The sequence below is a fragment of the Suncus etruscus genome, chromosome 1 (genome assembly GCF_024139225.1).
Source record: "Suncus etruscus isolate mSunEtr1 chromosome 1, mSunEtr1.pri.cur, whole genome shotgun sequence".
NCBI classification, from domain to species: Eukaryota; Metazoa; Chordata; class Mammalia; order Eulipotyphla; family Soricidae; genus Suncus; species Suncus etruscus.
The window spans coordinates 97,921,132-97,939,527 of NC_064848.1; the positions used below are offsets into that span (position 1 = coordinate 97,921,132).

At 36.2% G+C, this 18,396-nt stretch overlaps 1 protein-coding gene across 3 annotated transcripts in view; it reads right to left on the reverse strand.

The window, feature by feature from the left end:
- The window catches only part of CDK14 (cyclin dependent kinase 14), a 733,148-nt gene that overhangs the window by 23,347 nt on the left and 691,405 nt on the right, over positions 1–18,396 (reverse strand). The window lies entirely within an intron of this gene.

Below are 18,396 nucleotides of genomic sequence, written 5' to 3' on the forward strand. Positions count from 1 at the left end.
CAGCCACTCTTACATTCATATGCTACCATTTCTAGTAAGAACTAAAAAGCAGAAACAACCTACATAGCCACATGGACAATTTGGGTGAATAAAAAGTGGCACATCCATGGAATGAACTATTACTAGGAAAACAAAGGAAAGAAAATACTAAAACATGATGTATACTGTAACACTGAATGAACCTTGAAAACATTAAGTAAAAGAAACAAGTCACCAAAGTTCTGTATTGCATGATTCAATTTATGTGAAATGTCCAGAGCTGGAAAAATCACAGAAAGAGAAAATAGATGAGTGGTTTTCTGGAGTTGCAGAGGATGTAGGGAAGTGGGAAGGAGGAATGATTGCTAATGGGTATGTGGTTTCTTTTCAGGGTGATGAAATATCCTAGAATTAGATTATGGTGATATCTGCACCACTCTGACTATACTAAAAGCCACAGAAGTACACACTTTCACATGGATGACTTTTATGGTATGTGAACTGTATTTCAATCAATAACAATAAAAGAATTTTCTGCTCTTTTTCAACACTAAAACAGTGATTTTAAAGTAACTTTCTCATTCACCTACACATTGAAGATATAAATTTTTGTAATAAAAAAAGGTTAAGTGCCACTACTAAAATTTAAAGGTAGAAACTCAGGGGAAGGATATTAATAGAAACAACAGCTGAACGTGACAGGCCTTCTCATATTTGGGTAGAATAAGATAGAGAATGGCAAGGGGAAGGGTAATGAATGTCCTTTTAAATAGTTATTTTGTTTCTAGCAACATTGGTTTTTGGTTTGGAGCTCTAAGAGGAGTGGTGTTTCTCTTACTTACTCTGTATCCTGGGGTCTAGAATGACAAATGGGGACACAGGTACTTAATGAACATTACTTGAGTCTAAGCATGAATTTGTTGCTAGAATTATTTTCTTAGAATGCAGAGGACAAGTGAAGCAAACACTTGAAATTATGTGTGACTTCATGCACTTAAGAAAAAAATATCCTAGGCTGGTGTAGCTCCTCTCTAAAATTTGGGGCTGAGACCATGGTCCACACAGGCCTAACACCTGACTAACCTCCCTTCTAATGGTCTTAACCTCCGGAACCAAAGACTATTGGGCCTGGTAATCAATCTGTCCTCAACTTTCCTGTTCTATCCTAAACATTCTATGCTTAAAATCGTAAAAATGCACTGCTGCAATGTGTGGCATATTAAGCACATTGGCTTCTACCCTGCCTTTATCTCACCAATTAAGTACTCCTATTTGACCCATGATGGCGATTGAGACCAAGGTTTCAGACACACAAGATAAGCATTTATTTTACTAATGAGACAATTACCTGGAGCAAATTCAGTACTTTTAAGCTAAAATTCTACTATTTAAGATGGAAAGATAGACCTTTCTTATTCTTGGGTGTTGCCCTAGACTTACCCTTTCATTCTCACAAGCTCTCATTCTGTTTCTCCTTTCCTCTCACTCTTGATTCCTCCCTCATTTAACAATTTATTTCTGCACATGTGATTTGTTCTGTATTTCAGTGCTATGAAGGTACATGAAAATTTGGTTCTCAGTTTTCTTATCTTTTGCTCTGACATTGCTTCCCTTTTAGCAATATCCCTAGTCCATTAATCAACTTGCCTTTCCAGTCCTTCTCAGAATCAGCTTTCTTTCTTTCTCTGAACTTAATCTTATCAGAACATGCTGCTTCTGTACATACTTCCATCTCTAGACATTTAGAGAATGGAATGGAAGGGGCCAAATCTTATTCTGATGAATTTTCACTGTGTCTGACATATAAAAGGCAGTCACTGAATTAGTCTGGAGATGATAAAGGAACTATAGAGACAAAAGTTTGCCTTGAGTTGAGAAAGTGGGACTTAGAGGTAGATGCTGGTAGGAGAAAGTCAGATGTAAAACGTCTTAAAATTCAAACACAAGAAGCTAGATCTGTGATGTAAAGAAAAAGTTGTCATTTCAAATTCCTGCAAAGGAAATGACATGATGCACACAGCATTTTGAAAGACTTATTATGTGTCACCACTCAGCAGGGAGGAGAACAAGGGAGAGTCTGGAAGTGATGGCAAACACTCAATAAATGGTTTGGATTTTGACTGGTGGAACCTGGAGAGATTCTTACAGACACACAGGTATGAGGTAAGAGGATGAAGAGAAGAGCAGAAATTTAAGAGACTGTTTAAAACAAAAACAGATTTTGGAAGCTGAGAAGGGCAAAGGAAAGAAAGAAAAGCTGAACGCTAGGAGAATGGGATTGAGGACAAGAAGGCAGAAAGAAGAAATCTACTCTCAAGGGGCAAGAGCTCAATTTTAGAAATGCTGAACAGTGGTGGCTTGTCCGTGCATCTGTGCATGCATCTGTGTAGCGAGATGTGTCAGTGACATAAACACTGCACATTTCCAAGAAGTTTTCCCCTATGTCATGTCCTCCCCAATAGTGCTCTCATTTCAGACAAAAAACAAACAAACAAAAAAAAAAACAAAAAAAAAAACGAGTCTACCCATAAAATTAATGGAACTATCTGCATTTTCCTTGCTATAGAAAGGATTTTTCTTAATTACTTTTTTTCTGGGGAATTCTTAGACTCCTATATTCTGTAGCGTGATTAAATCCCTCAGAAGTTAACTAAGTATTGCAGGTTTTTAGCAAGAATCCCAGAGGGGTGGTTACACATCCCATGTAAATGAATATGCCCTGCAAAATGGCATTTTAGCAAGGATAATGAAGACATTAAAAGTGTTCATATATTTTTCAACAGTGAACTAGACTGAGAAGAAACTAGGACAATGACAGGGCCAGCAGATAATGGGGCACTTACTAAGCTGGGAGATGTATATCCTCACCCACTGATTTTTAGGTTCTCACTCTTTTAGGATGTGGGTAGACCAAGAAAATTATTTAGATGGTTCATTTCTGTCTGCAGTTCTTTGTGTTTTTTTGAAAAATACAGAATTAATTAACAAAAACCCAAATGTGGTCTGATATGAGTAATCAGAGGTGGCTTGGCCAGCTTCACAGTTAGGACTACCTCTGCTCTGACTTCGAAAAAGAACGTTAGCAAATTGTTTTCTCTTGACTGTCTTAGAAGTCCCTGATTTTGTTTACAGCACAGAGACTCCCTGCCAAATCCTAGATTTGCTCTGGCGAGAGAGAGAGAGAGAGAGAGAGAGAGAGAGAGAGAGAGAGAGAGAGAGAGAGAGAGAGAGAGAGAGAGAGAGAGAGAGAGAGAGAGAGAGAGAGAGAGAGAGAGAGAGAGAGAAAGAGAGAGAGAGAGAGAGATTTGCTCTGGCGAGAGAGAGAGAGAGAGAGAGAGTTTCCTTCTGGCTCAGAATTCCAGCTTTGAGCATCTTGCTTCTGTTCAGACACCTGCAATAGCTCCTTCCAGTCTGCATGTGACAGTCAACATTTCTTTTATGATAGCAACTTAGGATCCTACACAACTAGCTATGCTTAGCTCTTTATCTATTTGAGCCTTCAAGCCTTGCTGTGTTGATATCCCAAATTGTGTATAGTGTGTATTTAATATAATAATAAAAAATATAATAATTTAATATATAAAAGAAGCAGGAAAAGTAGGAGGTTGTTTATAAATATGGACATCTATATTTTGTAATTAAAAAATAAAAAGTAGGAGTCAGGAGGCTGGTTTGGGAGTTAAAAGCTTTTTTTCCAGTAAGTGTAAAGTTGTGAGTTGAAACTAGTGACACTAGCCCATTACAAGGCAATCCTGATAGTCTCAAACCCTGAATTTCCTGGCAGGGTGTGGAGTATAGGGTGGGGAAAGGAAGATAAGTCATAAACTTAAAGAAAATATTTTATAAGAAGAGGGACAGGCAGTACAACAGACCTTGCTTTATAAACATGGCATAGGAACTATAAATATATTTATAAGATTATTAAGCAAAAACATTTAAAAGATAACCTAAAATTAAAAATCAAATTACAGAGAGGAGTTACTGAAAATAATTTAATTTTTGATTTTATAATTATCATACTATTGCTTTCTGGGCCATACTCAGCTGTTTTCTAGGCTTAATCCTGACTGTGTTCAGGGAAGATTCCTGGCAGTATTCAGTAGAATATATGTGGTCTTGGGGCTCGAACTGATGTCAAATGCATACAAGGCAAGTGCCTTAACCCCTGTACTATTTCTCTGTCCCTACTACAGGTGGTTTACAAAAGGTAAGTGATTTGGGGGCTGTAGAGACAATACAGTGGGTGGGGTCTTGCCTTGCACATAACCAACCTGGATTTCATCCTAGCACCTCATTGATTCCTTGGCCCTCCAGAAGTGATCTGAGAATACAGAATAAGCCCTGAGCATAGTTAGGTGTAGCCCCTAAAAAAAAAGCAAACAAAAAATAAAAGATGTGTAAAATCTAAAGAAAAATCAGAGTGATTTTAGAACATGTCATATTAAAACAGTAATTGATAATAAGCATTAATCAATGAAACAATCTGACCATATAGTTTATATGGCATATTTCTCATTATTACACCATAATAAGCACAAAGACCCATACAAAGATGAAAAAACTGGAATTCTGCTATGGCTCTGAAGCACAGCAGACCTCTTTGAACTTTCCTCTGCCTGCTCTTGCCTAACACTTGATCCTGTATGGCTTCCTTCCTTGAGGGCTCCCCTTCCTTGGAGGTGAGTCGACCCACCCACAAAGGGTGGAGTCAGCTGAATTCTGCTGTGGCTCTGAAGCATACCAGACCTCTTTGGACTTTCCTCTGCCTGCTCTGGCCTAAGACTTGATCCCAAAAAGCTTCTAGAAAGAATAGATTCATATAGCAATGTGGCAGGCCACAAAATTAACACAAAAAAATCAATGGTCTTTTTATACACCAATGATGATAGGGAAGAAATGAACATTAAGAAAACAACCCGATTCACATTAGTGCCACACAAACTCAAATATCTTGGAGTCAGCCTGACTAAAGACGTGAAGGACCTATACTAAGAGAACTATAAAACCCTGCTGCAAGAAATAAGAGAGAATAAGAGAGGATACACGGAAATGGAAATACATACCCTGCTCATGGATTGGTAGGATTAACATCATTAAAATGGCAAAGCATTTTCCATACTCCCCAAAACATTGTACATATTTAATGTGATCCCTCTAAAGATACCTATGTAATTCTACAACAAAGTGGATCAAACACTTCTGAAATTCATTTGGTTCAATAAACACCCTCAAATAGCTAAAGCACTCCTTGGGAAAAGGAATAAGGGAGGCATTACTTTCTCTAATTTTAAACTGTATTGCAAATCAATAGTTATCAAAACAGCATATTATTGGAATAAAGAGAGACCCTCAGGTCAGTGAAATAGGCTTGAGTACTCAGAAAATGTTCCCCAGACATACAATCACCTAGTTTTTGATAAAGGAGCAAGAAATCCTAAATGGACCAAGGAAAGCCTCTTCAACAAGTGGTGTTGGCACATCTGGTTAGCCACTTGCAAAAAAGCAAACTCAGACTCCCAGCTAAGACCATGTATGAAGGTAAAATCCAAATAGATTAAAGACCTTGATAACAGATCTAAACTATAGGGTATATATAACAACATGTAGGTACAACACTCCATGACATTGAGATTAAAGACATCTTTAAGGAGAAAACAGCACTCTCCAAACAAGTGGAAGTAGAGATAAATACATGGGAAAATATTAAGCTGAGAAGATTATGCACCTCAAAGAAAATAGTGCCCAGAATACAACAGCTACCCAATGAGTGGAAAAAAACATTCACCCAGTATCCATCAGATATAAGACTAATATCCAAAATATATAGGGCACTGACGGAACTTTACAAGGAAAAAAACTCTATTTCCATCAAAAAATGTGGAGAAGAAATGAACAGGTACCTTGTAAAAGAAGAAAAACAAATAGCCAAAAGGCACATGAAAAGATGCTCCACATCACTAATTATCAGGGAGATGCAAATCAAAACAACTATGAGGTACCATCTCATGCCACAGAGATTGGTGCACATCACAAAGAATGAGAACAAGCAGTGTTGTCGGGGATGTGGAGAGAAAGTAACTCTTTTTTACACTGCTGGTGGGAATGCCTTTAGTCCAATCTTTATGGAAAGCGATATGGAGATTCCTCCAAAAACTGGAAATTGAGCTCCCATAGGATCCAGCTATACCACTCCTAGGAACACAAAAACATAATACAAAAATCCCTTCCTCACACATATATTCATTGCAGCGGGCTTTACAATAGTCAGATTCTGGAAACAACCAAGATGGCCTTCAACACATGAATGGCTAAAGAAACTGTGGTATATATACACAATGAAATATTATGCAGTCGTCAGGAGAGCTGAAGTCATGATATTTTCCTATACATAGTTGTACATGAAATCTATTATGCTGAGTGAAATAAGTCAGAGGGAGAGAGATAGACACAGAATAGTGTCACTCATCTATGGGCTTTAAGAAAAATGAAAGACATTTTTGCAATAATTCTCAGAGACAAAAATAGGAGGGCTGGAAGGTTCAGCTCTCTACATGAAGCTCACACAAAGAGTGATGAGTGCTGTTTAGAGAAATAACTACATTGAGAACTATTCTAACAATGTAAATGAATGAGGGAAATAGAAAGCCTGTCTCGAGTATAGGTGGGGATGGTGTGGGGAAGAGGGAGATTTGGGACATTGGTGATGGGAATGTTACACTGGTGAAGGGGAATTCAAAACCAATCTGGTAGTGAGCAGCTTGACAGAACAAGAGACTAGATTTTACAGTAAAATCTAAGAAAAAGGAGTGTGGAAGCCCCTCAGCTATTGGCATGTCCAGCATCAGTCAGCTCCATAGACTCATTCTAGTCTCAAAAGAGATATAAATCAAGTCATGAAAAATCATGGGAACACTGGTCTCACAGTTGAAAACTGAGGCAATCTGGAGGACAGGCGGGCCAAATCTCTGCCCTGCTGAAACCTTGCTAACTGAACCCACACCCCACAATCACCTGTTTGCCAATGGCCCAACTTCATTACTTTACCATTGATCTCTGAATAAACCCTTAGTGGATCTGCAAACAAGCAAAATAAAATATATTATTTTGTATCTGCCAAAGGGCAGGGAGTAGATAAGAATCCAGAGACAATGGTGGAGGAAATTTTACATTGGTGGTGATTGGTGTATTTTTGATGTATAGAGGGATATCTACAGTATTATCATTAGGTTTAAAAAGCTAATATTCATAGAAATCAAAACACTTAAAGAAGAAATAATCTTTTCTATGGCTATTAAATAATCTGAGGGGAAGGGGAAGAATGGTTGAAAAAGAGGGGAAGGACCACAAATTGATATTTGAAAATGGGTATAACTACTGTAAATGATTTAAAATATTGTATAAGCTCATACTTGTATGTAGGAGCCTCAAGACTGATCCCCAGCACCACATGGTCCTCTGACATTGCTGGGAATGAACCCAGCAATCAAGGAGAAGCCCTTGATAACTGCTGGATGTGGTCCCCAAACTAAAAAAGTTACACAGTATACATGATTTCCCAGTGACTTCACTGAATACTCATCTATTTCCTCTTCTTTAAATTCCTTTCTTATTTAAAACCATGTTTTGGGGGAAGGGAGAAAACAACAACAACAACAACAACAACAACCACAACCATGTTTTGCTGGGACTGGAGTGGTGACACAAGCAGTGGGGCACTGCATTGCATGTGCTAACTTAGAATGTACCTTGGTTCGATCCCCTGGCATCCCATATGGTCTCCCAGGCCAGAAGCTATTTCTAAGCACATAGCCAGGAGTAACCCCGAGAGTCATTGGTGTGGCCCCAAAAATCCAAAAACAAAAAACAAACAAAAACAAAACAACATGTTTCATTTTTGCCCACAACTTCCCCTGTGCAAAATTTCCTCTCAGAGCTCTATAGAAATACTTGGCTATTCCATCATTCACGTAACATGATCTTATTTCTTTTAACACTGATGACAACAGTTTATTACCAAAGGGATAATCTCGTGTAAGTTATAAATGAACAAAAAGGTGTTCTATAATTCTACTCTATCAAAAAAGAAATATTGCTATCATTTTGCTTTTATTTTATGCCTAACTGTGTGTGTGTATGTGTGTGTGTGTATATATATATATATATATATATGTCACAGAATAAGGTTTTCTTACAGAAAACTGCTCTGAAACCTACTTTAATTTGTGAGAAGCAAAAAAGGTATATCAATATATCCTTAAATTACTAAATAACTGATACTGCATAAACTGTATTATTATTTAAACTTTTCTACAAAACTATAAAACAAACTTCTTGAAAGTGAAATTGAGGCAAATTTGTAATTAATACTGCAGCAAGCATCCAGCAAAGCATTGCTCATGAGAAACAACTTGATACCTTCTCCAGGGGGAACCTCTGATTGATGTAATTATATGGTAGTTTTTTTGGTTTTTTTTTACTGTACCCAGGAGACTGAAAGACTGAATTCCTCACAAATGAACCAGTCACACATTTAATCCATGTTCAGAAGCCTCTGGTAACTATGAGCACATACACAAAGTAACACAGTATAGAATGTTCTACGTTTAATCAAAGTGTTGAAAGTCATGATTTCTCAATGCTAAAGTTCCAAATCCAAAAAGAATACTTAACTCTTATTACAGTTTTAAAGATATTTTAAAATATCTGCTCTCTTATCCTTAAAGTTAAAGCAGTAGGTTCCAGAACAGTTATTTGTACTGTTATTTCCCACCTCATTCTGTTTAAAATCTTCATCATCAAGAATGGGAATAAGTAATTGGGAAGAGCATTCATGGGCTTGCTTAAAAAGTCTGGAACATTCTAAATCCACGGGGGACTAGTGTGGTGTATTGACTTAGGCCCAACTGTAAAGATCTGTAGAAACCCTGTGTCCTAGGTTGGCATTGATTAGTCTGTGAATAGTATGTATTGAGTGAAATAATTGATATTAAAGCAAGATCATCTATTCATCTATGACATTAAAGTGAATAGCAGAGAACAAAACGAAAACCTTTATTTTTTATTTTTTAATTATATAATACATTTATTTAAGAACCATGAGTATAAACATGTTTGTAGTTGGGATTCAGTTATAACAAAGAGACCCCCCTACAAAAATGCAACATTCCCACCACTAATGCACCCATCTCCTTCCTCCCTCCACCCCTTGCCTGTATTTGAGACAGGCATTCTATTTTTCTCACTCACTACCATTGTCATGATAGTTGTTAGTATTGTTATTTCTCTAACTGAACTCACCACTCTTTGTGGTTAGTTTCATAACATGGGCTGGTCCTTCCAGTCCTAATCTCTATTGTCTCTGGGTGTTATTACAATAATGTCCTTTATTTTTCTTAAATCCCACAGATGAGTGAGAGTATTCTGTGTCTATCTCTCTCCTTCTGACTTATTTCAGTTATCATAATAGTGTCTATATCCTTCCATGAATAGGAAAATTTCATGACTTTATGTCTCCTGACAGCTGCATAGTATTCCATTGAGTATATGTACCACAATTTCTTTAGCCACTCAGCTGTTGTCATGCATCTGGGTTGTTTCCAGATTATGGCTATTATAAATAGTGCTGCAATGAATATATGTGTGAGGAAGGCATTTTTGTATTGTGTTTTTGTGTTTCTATGTATATCTTTAGGAGTGGCAGAGCTGGATCATATGGGAGCTCAATCCAGTTGTTTGAAGAATCTCCATATTGATTTCCAGAAAGGCTGGACTAGATGGGATTCCCACCAGCAGTGAATGAGAATTCCTTTCTCCCCACATTGCTGCCAGCACTGATTGTTCTTGTTTTTTGTGATGTGTGCCAGTCTTTGTGTTGTGAGATTACATCTCATTGTTGTTTTTATTTGCATCTCCCTGATGATTAGTGATGTGAAGTATTTTTTCATGTGCTTTTGGGTCATTTTTATTTCTTCTTTGAAAAACGTCTGTTCACTTCTCCCCATTTTTGATGGTGTTAGATGTTTCTTTCTTGTTAAGTTTTGTCACTACCTTGTATTTCGTAGATATTAGCTAGCCCCTTATCTGATGGGTATTGGGTGAACAGTTTCCCCTATTCTGTGGGTGGCCTTTGTATCCTAGTCATCTGTGTCCTTAGAGGAATTGTATTAACCTGTACAATGCATTGGGGAGTATTGCCATTTTAATGATATTAATCCTCCCGATCCCTGAGCAGTGTATGTATTTCCATTTCCCTGTGTCCTCTTTTATTTCTTGAAGCAGTGTTTTGTAATTTTCTTTGTATATGTCCTTCACCTCTTTAAAAACTAAAACCTTTATGAGACCGGAGTGATAGCACAGCAGTAGGGTATTTGTCTTGCATGTGGCTGATCCAGGATAGACCTGGGTTCTATCCCCAGCATCCCATATGGTCCTCCAAAGCCAGGAGCGATTTCTGAGTGCATAGCCAGGAGTAACCCCTGAGCATCACCGGATGTTGTCCGCAAACCAAACAAAACCCAAACCGAAACAAAACAAAAAATAATTTTAAACAACAAAAGGGTTACTTTGGGGACATTAATGTGATCAAATTTCAACTAGGATAGTTTTGGGCTGTATCTCCAAGGCTTTTTGGATTGAGTGTGGGCACCCTCCCCTATATCTTCTTTTTTCCAGGAGTCCTGGCCACTGAGTACACACCCATAAAAATAGTAGTATCCATAACATTGCTTTGAATTTCTGGACAACTTCATTTGTTTGATGTTGCCATTCCTGTAGGAACAAACCAATTTAATAGAGTGGACAGCTAAAAAAGAGCTTACTAGATCTTCTGCCATTGTATTAATGCCTTCATTGGAGATACAGTGATTTTCACAAATGGGCTGGCTACTCTAATTTTCTTTTTTCTTTCTTTTTTTAGCTTCTATTCTTCCATTTTAATTTTTCCAATAACTTTGCTTTCACTCATTGGAAACAAATGTATTATGATCAAAATCTCAACTATGTTATGCATTTACTTTAAATGAACAAAAAAGTAAGGTTTAAGCACTTCATACATTTGTACATTATTTCTAGATTCAGAAATAGGTTTGATTTTTTAAATATTAATATTTAAAATACAATTTTAATAAACCTTAAAAATAGGACTAGTATGTTCAATTAACTTCCATTTTCAAAGTACACAAAAATTTCTGTTGACAGTTGGAAATTGAAACACATTTTGAATGATGCGGTGAGGTAACTAAATACTAAAACAAAAAATATCAAGTCTATTGTGAACAACATAATGTGAACTATAATATATAATAAATTTAAAATAGGACAAATCAATATACGAGCATTAATTTTTTTTAAAAAAATTGAAAGCCAAAGAGATATTACAAGGGTTAATTAAGGTCAAACCCTTTTTATTTCCACATATAGACCACAAATAATCCTTCCAAATACCACCAGAATTAATGCCTGAGCCAAACAGTGGCTATCATATCAGTCTAATTAGCATCATTGCCAACTCAGAAATTTATATTTTCACCATTATTTAGTACTTCCAATGCACATCTTTATAAAATTCTATTCTAATACAATGTAGTCTCATTCTTTGGACAGTGTCAGGAATTGAATTCAAGGCTTCCTATATTCAAGGAAAGTTCTCTATCTCTGAGCTACAATCCTGTTATCATAAATATATATTAAAAGTCTTTATTTATTATGTCTATACTACTCCATGACAAAATATGTACACAAAATAATTATTTTAATCAAAGACAATAAGATTAAACAATTTTAGAATTTCTTTTGGATAACATTATTAATATTATGGGGTGTGTAACTGGCTAAATTAGCGATTTAGATGGTTAAAAATACTCATTTGCAGATCCAGGAGGTTCAGCCCAGGGTAGGAAGCTTGCCACAAGGAATTGTAAATACAGGTAGAGTAGAGAAGGGTGTACTATGATGACAATAGATGGAACTGATCACTCTGGACAAGAACTTGCTGCTGAAAGGGGAAAGACACTCCTTCATTAACAATAGTGAAAATCACAGTATCAAAAATGAGAGTGAGAGATTGTGTGTGTGTGTGTGTGTGTGTGTGTGTGTGTGTAAGAGAGAGAGAGAGAGAAAGAGAGAGAGGGGAAAAATTGCCTGTCCTAGAGACAGGTGGGTGGGAAATAGGAGACATAGATGGCTGGAGGGGTGCACTGATGAAGGATGGTGTACATTCTATAAATGAACTCCAGCAATGAACAATATTGTAACCATGGTGCTAAAATAAAGAAATTAATTATAAAAACCTTAAAAGTTCCATATAGCCCCCCAAAATAGTAATTTTCCAAGGTCTGGCTCCTCCAGTGATGTAACATTTATCTAGAAATAATGATTAAACATAAAACTAACCTTATTGAAACTGTACATCTTAGTGAAGAGGGTAGTTTACTTTCTCCCCAAATTAACAGACACATTCCCAGAAGAAAAGTAAGGAGTACTAGAATGAGTCTGAGTGCTTTGATTAGAGGGCATCCTAGGTACCCATAAGTGGATACATTTCTTTGTTATCTAGAGATGTTACAGTTTTAGAAAATCTTATCCAGTAGGATGAATATGCATGAAGAACACTTTCTTTTGGAGAGAATGTGAAACTGAAGGTTTTCTGAAGGACATGAACTTTGGAAGAAAATAAGAAATTTGGAAAAAGCCCATTTGTAGTAAGTGCATTCATTCTTGTTTGAAAAGCACAGCATAGGATGTGATTCAAGTCTTCCAGGAATTTATGATTTGACATAGGGGAATAAAACTGGTATAAATAAAATTTGATATGAGTGGTCTGAGGTTAAAGAGCATTTAAAGTGGCACTTAAAAGAGCCATAGTACAGTGGGTAGGGTGCTTGTCTTGCATGCGACCACTTCTGAGTATGGCCAAAAAAAACAATGACAACAACTTCTTTAAAAATTAGTTTCTTATTTTCTCAAAAAAAAAAAAAAAAGCAGCTTTTAACTCAGAGAGCACTAGTCATGGAAAATATGGAGATAAACCTGCTTATTTTTATGCAGACTTTTTTGGTTTGGTTTTTAGACCACATCTGGCAGTACTCAGGGGTTACTCTTGGCTCTGCACTCAGAAATTGCTCATGGCAGACTCAGGGGACCATATGAGTTGCAGGGAATCAAACCCGGGTCTGTCCTGATTGGCTGCATGGAAGTTAAATGCCTCACCACTGTGCTATCTCTCTCCAGCCCCTTGATGCAGACGTCTATGTGTAAAGTCAAGTAGGCATTGAGAGAAAGACAGCCTTTCACATGCCACTTTTAAAGTATTACATGTATGGTATCTTCTTCTCTTAGACTCTATGAGTTTATGCAAATCTTAAAATTTTTAAATTAAAAATCTTAGATTCCTAAATTTAGAAATTTTATTTTAAAAAAGTAAAATTATTTATTTTCTTTTTAATTTTGAAAAATTTGAAACATGAAGACTTTAAGTAGTGCTATAATTTTCAACTATACTTTTATGCTCCTGTATGTCCTTAATTCTTGAATTTTGTTTTAATAGAATATGACTTTAATGTTGTTGAAAGTTCAAGAATAATATTTTGTACAGAAGTGATTAACCTAGTCCTTAGTTCTTTCAAATTATTTCCCCATAACTAACTAAATACTGTAATACTTTCAAGACTATAGGATTTCCTTAATTTTATATTTAACTTCTACTGAAATTATATATAGTATCAGTGACTGGAATTAGATCAAATTTAGGAATTTTTGATAAACCTGCCTCATTGGAAAATGATGCTGAAAAAAAGGAGTTCTTAGATGGGCACAAAACTATGGATGTGTTTAATACCACATTAAACTATACACTTAAAAACAGGTAGGTAGGTAATTTTCTATATATATTTCTATATATTTCACCATAATAAAATATTGAAAAAAATTGAAGAACTAAGAACTTAAAATAAAATTTCTATAGAATTCATTTGTCTATAATAAAATTACTTGAAATCATTTTCTCTTTATTTAATTTTTCATAAAATTGAATAAAAGCAGACTAATTATTTTTATTTATTTATTTTTGGTTTTTGGTTTACATCCAGCAGTGCTCAGGGGTTGTTCCTGGCTCTGCACTCAGAAATCACTCCTAGAGGCTCAGAGGACCATATGGGATGCTGGGGATTGAACCTGGGTCCATCCTGGGTCGTCTGCGTGCAAGGAAATGCCCTACTGCTATGCTATCACTCCGGCACCTAGAAATATTTTTAATAAATGAATCATTTTAAAGGGAAATGGTTTGTTTCTTCATTTAAAAACTGTCTTTCATTGTGAAAAATATCAAGTTTCTATTACTGTGGTCTTTAAACTAATATATTAAGATTAGAAAACCTGCAAACCATGTATATTATCTACTACATATGTACACACACACTTTCATAGTTTTAATTCACCATCATAGAAATTGAATGATATATTCTGACAGTTAATGAAATCACTCATGATGTTGAAGCAGATTTTTAAATGAAAATTCTCCTTTGTATTTAGTGCATAAGTACATATTTTATAAGGAAACCTCCATCCAATATTTGAAGGAGTATTTATTGTTATTTTTGCCCTATTCTAAGTTTGTTCTACAGTCCTTTCTAAATCTGCAAATATACAGGAACGGTTTATCGTAGTATCTCTGGTTGACCTCCAAGGAACAGCTCATGTCATCACTGAGCAAAAGTGCTGCTGAAACATCTCTATGAGAGACCTCAAGCAGTTAACCTGCTCAGCAGAGGCAATGCAACCAGGCAACAGGATAATGACCTCTATCCAAATGTGGAAGGTACATCAATTTAATACCCTGACAGCTTGACAAAAGATGATGGCAGCACAGCAGGAAAACATTAGCTATGATAACGCAGGGTACTGTATGTGAAAAGAATGAATTATAAAGAATAATGCAATTTGGTTCGGATAGGGATTTTTTCCCCCCAACCAACTTTATATTTAGGACAGTAGACATGCCTAAATCTTCCTTCTATTCTTTTCTACCTGAAGAATATTCTGATAAAAGTAAGATGGCCTTGTGGATTAAAATAATAGATGCAGCATAAATTGAGTTTCTAATGAACTCAGAAGATCTTGTATATCTCTGCTTTGGGCAGGCTTAATTGTTACTGTTGTAGAGTAGATAAAACATAGGTGCAGGGACACAGGGCTTAATATTTGAAAAAATCCAGGTGACTCAAATAAGAGTGGACAACACAGGTTTGCTGTGTCTGTTACTTTGGATTGTTTTTAAGTAGAGAAGATACTTGGCATACCTTCGTATTTTTTTCAGCTATGAACTGCAAACTCAGTTAAAAAAAAACAACATTTTAATTTTAGAGCTGTGGCATGATCATGCTTGTATGTTTATTCAAAGACTTTTACTGTGTGACAGGGATTCAGCCTGTGAGGTTTTCTCTACACATGGCAGGCAGCTGTCAGAACCAGTGTGAGGGGTGAAAGGGCAGCCCGGCTGCTCTGTTAAATCACGGGGTTCCATCAACATCTCAGAATTCCTGCCGAGTGGGAGCTGGGAGACCACAGATTAGAGTACACGGAGAGTGTATATTAGGTCACTCAGTGTCTATCAAAGCGATATCATGCCGGTGAGCTGTACAATAGATTTTACTGTGCTCTGTTCAAAGAAAATGTAAGGAAAGTGGACATGTCTGTAACAGACCACAGCTGAACACTTAATTCTTCTTGTCTTCAAATAGATGGTTTATTATTCATCCACAAGATGAACAAAGAGCAGGAGCACAATCTATAGTTTTGGCAATCATGTAAATCTGGTGGTTTTATTCAGATCCTGGAAATGACTTTTGGGTAGATGTCCTGCACCTCCAAGGGGTGCGATGGAGGATCAGCACAAGCAGGAGAAAGTAGCAGGCTGGCCGGGCTGCACAATGAACTTTTTTGTTTACAGTCTTGAAGGAACATTTCCTTTTAGTTTTGCAAAACTTCAATGTCCTTGACCACAGGCTGGAAATGCTTGGTTGGCTCATCTACTTCCCAAATATCTGGCTCATTTACCTCTCAAGTTTGTAAACTGAAAAACGAATTCTTAAATGAGAAAGAACTTTTAAAAAATGAAAGAATGCAGCATGGTCTAATGTTAGATATTTAAAGAATGCCTTAATTTATATTAATGGATATTTGATGTACACATAGAAATGGAACTATCTACTTCAATAACATGTCTAGCTCAGTTTCTTTTTAAAAGGCTGAACATGTTTACCAGAGTAAAGCAAGGAATCATATAGGCTTTAGTAAGATAGTGGAAATAGTCTCATAATTAATAAAAGGTTTAAAGTTTAAACAATTTTATATTTTATTTTTCAGTGATGAATTTCTTAAAGGATTATTAATTGTGATAAGCATATACCTAAATTTATATTAATAACAATAGCTAACATTAAGAAAATGATTACCATGTGTTGGTGGATTGAACACATTTTTTTTCAAAACAATTTATTTAACAAGACTATTTGTAAAGTGATCCTGATAATCAGTTTTTATTTTAGATTGCCAACCAAAAATGTTGGACTCTGTAATTCCTTTTCAATTAAATATTTTATAATTTTGAAAAATATGAATCAGCTCATTCTTTTCTTTCTTTTTATTTATTTACAAAGCTGTGCTCGGGGCTTAATCCTGGCTCTGTGTTCAGGATCACTCCTAGCAAGCTAGGAGAACCTTATGGGGTGTCGGGTTTTGAACCCAGGTGTCAGCCATCTACAAGACAAGGAAGCGTCTTACCCACCTTTCTATCTTTCCAGCCCCAACCTCTCTATACTATTATTTCTATATATTTTAGATTAGAACCTTATGTTCCAAGAAGTTAAGTGATTTGAATGCTACCAAGTGGTCCATCAAGGATTTACACCCAGGCATACTAAGACTGGGATAAAGGCTACAACAGTCATGAAAAAGTTGAAAAGATGCTTTATCACCTGCCTTATGTGTCCATTCAGCCAGGTGAACATTTTTAAAAAAGCAGTAAAGAAATTCTTAGTTACTGGATTTCATTTTGTCTGTTTGTAAATGAGTATTTAAAAAAAAAGAGTACAGTACAAACAGACATCAATGGCAGCTCTGCAGGTTTCCCTTGGTATCCACTTGGCATTTTAGGAGAAATTATTTTTTTTAAATCAAAAGAAATAGTGAAATTTGTTCATATTATAATTCAACTGTATAGTTCAACTATAATTCTCAGCCTTATATTTTTTATTACTTCCCATTATTCAGCTTAGGTGAGGAAGATATATAATATACATTTCTCTTTTCTGCCTAGTATTCTCAAGTGAAGTGAGGAGACTGGTGACTTCCATTCCAGTCCTTGAGGACAGAAGTCCGGGTTGATGGCTGAATCTATAATGAACTTCACTAACCAGTCCAGGAGCACAGGGGCTGTCCTGTTCTCTAAATCTTAATAACTGATCAATTCAGATGCTGGTTAAACTTTGTTGCTATGATAGGTAAAAGTAAACAGTGAGTCTACTTCATGAGTAACAAAAACTGAAATCTAAATGCATTCATGAACACATTTAATTCCATCTGTCAGCTTCAGGCTGCATCTGTATCACATCAAAAAATTAGGTTTTGCATGATAGGTCAAAGTTTACTTTCTAGTCTTGCAGAAACATGCTCAATCTGAGTGCTTCTGCAAAAGAATTTCATTTGAAAAATTTTGTCACTAGTATGGCATCTAGAGGTTGCTGGATTGCTTAAAAAATAATTAAGAGGCACTTCAAGTTTACTTCTTTGTAAGGCCTTCCTATTTATTTATGGTTTTATTAATTCTGAAGCCAGTTGCTCCTCAATAGCGTATTTATGTTCAACTAGGTCAGGCCCACTGGGATGATATTTGGTCTTTCCCTGCAAACACACGGAGTCTGTATGGACATGAATTTGTCAGAGGCTTATGAAAATCTATAAAGAAATCCAGATATGCATTCATGAGTCTCTGTATGTGAGACCTACACATAAGTTACATGCTGTCTCCTTATTAGGGAAGCAGGCATATGGCATATAGACCACTTGTGATGTTTTTCAGGGGGTGTTACAATTAACAGTGTAAAGCATCCACAAATATAAACAGAATGAAACACTGAAAATTTCACATTATATTAGTTTGCTCAAAAATATACAATCAAGGGCTGGAGAGATAGCACAGTGGTAGTGCATTTTCCTTGCATGCAGCCAATCCAGGAAGATGGTGGTTCAAATTCCAGCATCCATATGGTGCCCCGTGCCTGCAAGGAGTGATTTCTGAGCACAGAGCCTGGAGTAACCCCTGAGTGCAGCAGGGTGTGACCCCAAAACAAAACAAAAAATATGCAATCAATGATCAAATGATCAAACTGTTAAGCATGTTTCAATAGAAAAAAATGTAGTTGA